The following is a 7,892-nucleotide window of genomic DNA, read 5'->3' as shown; positions in this document are numbered from 1 at the left end:
AGGTACCGAATAGCTCATCAGCGAGATTAGTTTGACCAGTTTGACCAGTTTTCTCTAGAACATCCTTCAAGGCTTCACAAACTTTGCCCTTGGGTTGCTTCTTTGTCCAGTCTCGGAGCATTGATAGTGTAACCATGTATGATGAATCTTTATTATCGTTGGCATAATGTTGGATATCTCCTGGTTGAAGGCCAAGAGCCTTTCTAAGTTTTTTGTTATCACCACGCGTAGCAACTTCTTGAGCAACAGTGATCAGCTTTTTTTTAAAGTCGACCTATTTACCTGAACTGTTCCTTAAATAAATTGTTAAAACAAATAGTTTAGTATGTATCTAATTACATGTACTGAAATCAGGGGAAGGCGGTGATGAAGGAAAATAATCTCATATATTATTGAAAGAAATAATGTCCACACTCTAATCATGCAGTTTCTGCAGCAATTTCATTATCATTTACGTTGCAACAATCTCTGTAATAAAGTTGTTGTTTTGGGGGCAAATTTGTTGGGGCAAACTTCCCCCTTGCCCCTCGCTCCTCCAAAGACATTAGTGTTTCCAGGTTTATACCTGCACATGCTCTGATCTCAGTCTGAACCTACTGAATCAACATTCCTCTGCACATGCTGCTTGATCTTCTCGATGAGTTCATCAAACTTTTCATCCTCGAACCTGGCCTGAGTCGACTCCTTGCTACAATCGATGTACAGAACCCCGGTAAAGATCATGCCCATAGGTCCTTCAAGTGGCCATATCTTTTCAAGCAGCAGCGGAATGATGGGTTTGCCGAGATCATGAGAGAGACTCACTTCTTTTTGGCAGTTGGGGGAGAGGGCGTAATTAGATGTCACGCAAGAAATGACAACCTGACAGAAAAAAATTATATGGATTTCTTTAAAACGTTTCAAAATATGCTGTCTGCACATTAGTTCTTACAATGTGTTTTCTTATTCTTTTATTCTAGAATTCCATAAGATGGAAGAATCTTCATGAAACACCTTGAACTAATTATTGAAGTGGGGGTATTATGAGACCCAAAAAACTAATTCAGTTATGTAGGTCCTCCAACACTTGCGTTATAGGCATTGGGTTGCAAGTTGGTTTTAGTTTAGTTTTATTTATAGGGTTAGGTTTAGTTATATGTTTGGTCCAGAATTGTAGTTATGCATTCAGTTAGCATAGGAACTTGACGGCGACCAAATGTGTTGACCCATTATTATTGTCCATCGAGTATATCCATGTCGTATAAAAAAGTTAGAAACCCTTCCTGAAATTGTCTTTTATTGTACATGTGAATCATGTGGAGCGGATAGTTAATTCAAGTATAATTCATCATTTCCCAAAGGATTGCTTTGGAATCAGTCCATCAGGAGTTCAACAAAAAATCATGTTACCTGCTCTCCCCCTAACAAAAATATTACTAAAATGTGAAATGAATTCGTAATAACAAAGTTTCCACCTGTGGTCTCTTTCTTTCACTGTCAATGATTGCTTGATACTAATATTGTAGGTCTATATACCTTAGCATCTCTCACTCCCTTAGCAATCTCAGAGAAGAGTACATCCCCACCACCCATCTGCTTGAAGTCTAACCAGCAGTGGTATCCAAGATCAGTGAGACGTGAGTACAGTCTCTTGATCTCAGGCTTCTTGTCCCATTGATACGAGATGAATATGGACGGGGACTCCAAAGTCGCCTGAATCGAGAGAGAAAAAACAGAAAACAGATCAGCTATGACATTGGGCAGGCACAAACACAATTTAAACTATTGTAGTTGGACATAGATTTTTATATTGGAAATTAAAAAAACTTTAGAATCAAAGAAAAGAATATAATAATTATAGAGACCAAGCATAACTAAACCCTGACATAAACAAGAGATTCAAATTACTATCCTCTTATGAAATATATGAGCTAAAAAGATACATTTTTTAAGGCATTTGGTTGGTTAAATGATGGATATCATTATATAAATCATTATATAAAATTGTGCGAACCACCAAAATTATTTACAATGAAAATCATAATGAACTGAATTCACATCATGTTGGCTGGGGACAGTTAGCAAGGACAGCATTTCGCTAGGATGACGGACACGTTTAAACCACCCCCACCCCCATCCACCTGAATGACGAATAAGGTCGTGAGAAGAAGACAATTAAAAAAAGGGTGCAAAAGCAGCGAAAAAGAAAGTTTGATTGCTCTATCCTCTCCCGCACCTATTTCCGCCCCACCCCTGCTCCACTCGACGGCCCTGTCATTTGCTTTTCATCCTCCAAAATTAGACTGCTAATCCCATACAATCGGCAACCCCTTCCCTCCCCCTTCTTCCCCATGGCTGGATCCTCGACCCATGCCAATGGTACCTCGGTACCTCGGATAAAAGAAGTAGGTACCAGGGGTATACTTCAACGCTTGTTGCATATTCAGTAGGCCTTCACATGACACAAACACGTGAAATGGTGGTTCACTTCGAATCATCAGGTCATCGCGTCCGGTCGGGTGGTTGCGTTACAAGACCTTTTGTGAAAACATGCCCTTTTTTAACGAAATGTCAGGGTCAGTGTTTATGAAATAAATCCCTGTCATCTTCAAATGATCTGGTTCAATCTACCAGACATTTTGTAAAAACCCTACTGCAAATCTATGAAAAGTTGCATCATCTCCTGCTTTCATTTCACGATAGGTCGTGTAACGCGACCAATCGACCGGACGCAGTGACCCAATGATTCGAAATAAGCCGAAATGGTGGTCCTTACTGTGACATGGCTTTGTAGCTGTACTGGCGAGTTCTCTGTAGCTGTACTGGCGAGTTCTCTGCTGGAACAATATTTACACAAAAAAATATATTACTGAAAGAAAGTAATTGCTCCTGTGATTGCATAAGGCACATTTTTTTAATGTAGTCATAAAAGAATCATAAAAGTATTATTTATTTCTTGTTCTTTGAAGTACATGTTAATGTAACATAACTTTTATAAAAAATCTTAATTCTAGTATGGACAAATATTTAAGGATTCGGAACTGTATATTTTATTGAAGGGAAGAACCATGATGTGGGATTATTTCAGTAAAGTAGTATGAGTAACAATGAAGTACTTGCACCTATTATAATTTTATAAAGAAAAAATGTGTTGCAATTTTTTCTATTAAATAGTAAGTTTAAATTGGAAATTTCTCATTTTATTATCTATTGATGCCATATATACTAACGTTAATACTGGATTTCCAAATTGCTAAAAAAAAATTGTAAATCACTTTGACATTTATCTTTTTGATTTGTATCTGACATATTCACTGACAATTCTTTCAAAAAACTATTGTACACAAATTTGATATCCTTTTTAAGTTTACAGTAATCAATCAATAAAGTATCTACACAATTTAGCGAAAAACATTCTTTTTAAAAATGTCCATGTTTCAAAATATGTATCCAGCTACTAGGTAATGCAGAAATAACTCTGAATAGTATAAAATAAATTAACCTGACAAAAGGTTCACTTAACTTTGGAATTGATCTAACAACATAAATGAACCATCAATGTGCAAAATATCCTTATATATATCATATCATATTGGGGTGGCATGCTTTCGAGTAATTTTTGTCACCCCTGACCAGCAGATTGTACCCTTCTCTCTCTCCTCTACACTTTCCTAAAACTGTTTGCATGTATTATACAATCTCTATGTATTATCTAATTGTTATACTCACTGTATGTTTTCCAAATGGTCAAATAAATAATAATACAATAATAATATCAGAATTAAAATGTCTAATATTGAGATGTCTTCCATGGACCAATATATGACAAATCAGGCAAAATTGTTGTGAAATAATTTCCTTAAATTCAATTAAGTTATAATATTTATAGTGACTCCATGCAATCAAAATATCATACTGGAAAGTATCTGCATATTCATTGAAAATTAAATGATCAGAGCGGAGATTGCCGCTGAAAAAACCCATCACCTACCATAGGTCTCAGAGATTGTGCAGAAAACATTTTCAATTTACTTTTGTTTCCCTCATCAAAGTATCTCTTTATCCAAGTAACTTTCATTGCACGGTTAAACGATAATAGATGAGGCATTTTAAGTCCTCCTTCTTTATATTCATTGTAAAGCAAAGAGCATCAAAGTTGTGTCCTTTCTATTACCCTATACAAATTAAAAGAGCATTTTCTGAAATTCTAAAAGAATGATAAAGGGAGATCTGGAAATTACAAAGTAACTAAATCAATTTTGGTTTAGCAAGAAACTTAATAATGGTTACCTTTCCAAATAAGGTGGAGACCTACGATTTCACATATGCAACGTTGTCTTATATTCCTCAAAATTTGATTTGAAATTAAGATAATAAAAACTCAAATAACCATTCAGATCTATTAGTACCTTAGTATGTAAAATAATTTTGTGTAGATATCTACCATTAAATTCCAAAGGTTTTTCCTTATCCCCTTGCATAGCTTATCCATAAGGTATTAATTTAATCGATTTCTCCAAGCGGACAATCTCAGGGACTATCACTTGATGTGGTTTATGTTTTTTTTTTTTTTTTTTTTATGTCATATTTTCCAAATAGTCATTTTAGATTTTATACAGGCCCTTAAATCTCAGTCTTGGATATTTGTAAGATTTCAGGCGACTTCATATATGAATGGAAACAATTTCAATTTTCAGAGGAATATACATTCTTTGCCGGGGACTTCGAAAATATGGCTTTACACTGAAAATTTGCTGTTTGTAAGTACATTTTAAGGTTTCACAAAATCTATGTCTTCTTTTTTTATCTTCATAGGCAATACATCTGAGCGTTGGTATCCACAAATCAGTAATAATTTCTTTTGTTTTAGAAATATCTAATTGAAGAAAATTCAGTTTGCACAAATGTTCAAATTGTTGACATCCAACCAGTTGTTTACCTCATACTGCCTTATGAGACCCACTGTGTCACACATTTCATGTCATATTTTTTCTCTGAATATTATTTTGTTTGTTAGTAGTAGTAGAATTAGCCACTTTATGACAGCTAAACCAAAATTGTTAGGAACCAATGATGCTGCTACAATGCGGTCCTAATTTGAAAGTGTGTCACTTTTATATCGACAAATGCATTTGAAAGCTATATTTATTGCACAAACTAAGTATACTGTATATACTTTCATCATCTGAGCGACTCAACGTTTTAAATGAAGTTTGAAATGTGAGTAGGTTGAAGAAGAATTGGTTAGTAAATCATACACAACAGTGTGCTTTACATGAAATTCACTGTGAATTTGGAGAACATAGAAATATGTTTAGAAAGCAATCCTAAGACTTTGTCAACATTCCAACTCATTGATCATGTTAACAAAATAATTGAGACGTTATAGTATACATAATAATCGTCCTATGGCAATTATTTAGGCAATAGAGGCAAATTATTAAGAGATTGAAACTGAGCCGTGAACATTACTCCTATACAATTTTAGAAACAGTCACAATAGATTGTATATGACTTTGTATACATGTACATACCTTGCACCTTGCACCGTTGAAGCAGGCGTTGTGTGTCTTGGGTGTTGCCCTTTGAATCAAATAAAAGTAGCGGAAATAAGGATTTATATAGGTAGCTAATACATTCCAAAGGCAACGCTTCTCAAGGTCTTCTATGTTATTGAATTATTATCTTCACAGAGATTTGGACAATTTTCAAAACAGAATATAAAAGGATGTATTTATTTTTACAATGCAGAATTAAATTTGCAAATTAAGAGAGTATTCATGGGTATTTTATTCAGTAATTCAAATCATGAAGGTCAATTAAAAACAAAATCAATGGGATTACACAAAATATGGAAATAAAGACAAAATGGACACAAGTAAAACTTCCCCTGAAAGATAACATGTTGAACATACTTTTCAGAAGGAACCCTATATCTACGAAGATTTAACTGGCATGAATCAGATTGCCTTTAATGTATGAAACAGGTACTAAACAGTGCTTTGAAATACATGTGAATTATTAAATAAATCAGGTCAATTCCAAGTTACAATATGAAATTTTCAGAGAGTTGTCAATTTTGAAGAAAAAAAATATAGACATGTTAATAAACATACACATACATTAATGATATGATATCAAAAAACTTCTATGAGATACTTTCACAACAGCTAAGTTTCCTATCAACAAATTTTAAATAATATTGTATTTTCAATAGCTTTGTTACAGAATAACCAAAAAATGATAAACTATTACATTTCCTAACAAAGTAAATAAAATGAACTGTTACATAGATTTCATGAATGGTTGATACGGCACCCTAAAGTTCTGAAAGTATCTCATATTAGTTCATATATCATATCATTAATTTAATTTTTAAAATAAAATTGACTATGATATTATTCATTAAAAATAGAAATCTCTCTGGAAAGGTCATTCCTTAATGCTAGAATTTGACCATAAGTAAGATCCAACTATCATTGATTTATGAACGTGTACAATTGTGATTTTATTCTCAATTATTAACAGTGCTAAAGTGAGTAGATGAATCAGCATGCATTTACAAAATTGTATCAACTGACACTTTGTTACATACCCATTTCATCAGCAGAGAAGTATTTATGTACCAAGCGGACAAGGCCGGCTTTCTCCATTGCAGCTTTCAAATTTCCCCTTTCATTAGTCTCTGTTTGCCCATCACGCCACTTTTTAAGCATTTGCAAAGTGCCCTCGGTTGTGACTGTGAGCCTGTTTTCATCTTTGAAGAGCTTAATTTCTGCAGGTGTGAATCCTAGATGCTCTCCTAAGTCATCGAAGTTATCATGTTTGATTTCCTTAGCTATCTTCTTCAAAAATTGGTTGAAAGCGTCGGTGTTGTCACTCATTTTGCTGAAGGAGTAAAGTATAATGGTGTAAATATAATTTTTTTAAATTCTATTGATTGTCAAAATTGGTTATTATTTTATTCTATTTATATTATTTATTTCTTTCAATAAAAACTCCTCATTACTGTAAACGCGGTACATTAATTTTCACGGATTTCGCGCTAAAGTAGGTGTCCGTGAATTTTAGAACTCGCGAATATGTTTTGGGGTCGTTAAGCCCGAAAAATTAATCACACAAAAATAACAGCGTTTACAATATACTGTGTGTTTGTCAATTATATATGAATATATTGAGTCATATTATTCAGCAGTCATATAGTATCAGTCAAATTACATATTAATGGACAATATGCTCTTGCCTACTCCGCATTAATGACATGGGCAACTCTCTTCAAAGCTGGTTAGGAAAGCGTTTACGACCTACCAGGTACGCATGAAAATATTGAGATCGCGATGATGATAAATTAATCATTCTTAAAACCTATATCATGAGTTTATCACAATGTCCCCTGTACAGACTGTAAACATATTTTCTAGATATAGATAATTAGGTAACTAGGCAACTTTAATACCTATGTTCACTGCCAGCAGCCTGTGTGTGAAGGGATACAATATGTTCCTCTTGCACGCTTTGTATTGTTATCCCAACTATATTATACATTCAAGAACCGGAGAATTCCACTCACTTTTATTCTCATTAGGTGGGTGGAAAACTTGTGTGTATGACAAAAGCAGGGAGGAGCTTTTATCAGAGTCTGTCTTATACCACAGTCAGCCTGACGGACTGATAAAAGGGCCCCGTCTAATCATGAGTCATCGCAAGTCCTCTAATCAATTTAAGTTTGCATTCCTCTATTTCTTATCTATGTAGTCGCGATTAATGAACTAACAAAACAAAAATTATTTCAATTCAATTTATTTGGTATCAAATTACAAATCCTAAATACAGAATACATAGTACGCCAGGAACCTTAAAGGACAAGTCCACTCCAAAAATAACTTACTTTTAATAAAAGCAGAACAATCAGA

General features: G+C 34.0%; 1 long non-coding RNA gene across 1 annotated transcript; it reads right to left on the bottom strand.

Annotated features, from left to right (window-relative positions):
• Positions 1-2,754: 2,754 nt before the first annotated feature.
• On the bottom strand, positions 2,755-6,861 carry LOC115921102. The gene is made up of 3 exons (XR_004062746.1): positions 6,575-6,861; positions 5,514-5,562; positions 2,755-2,813 (listed from the first exon to the last, which is right to left on the bottom strand). It is a non-coding gene; the product is annotated as an uncharacterized LOC115921102 (long non-coding RNA).
• Positions 6,862-7,892: the final 1,031 nt, after the last annotated feature.

Source organism: Strongylocentrotus purpuratus, unplaced genomic scaffold, assembly GCF_000002235.5.
Source record: "Strongylocentrotus purpuratus isolate Spur 01 unplaced genomic scaffold, Spur_5.0 spur5_contig_812, whole genome shotgun sequence".
NCBI lineage: Eukaryota > Metazoa > Echinodermata > Echinoidea > Camarodonta > Strongylocentrotidae > Strongylocentrotus > Strongylocentrotus purpuratus.
The sequence above is the reverse complement of the archived record's forward strand: the minus strand, read 5'-3'. Positions and strand labels throughout refer to the sequence as shown.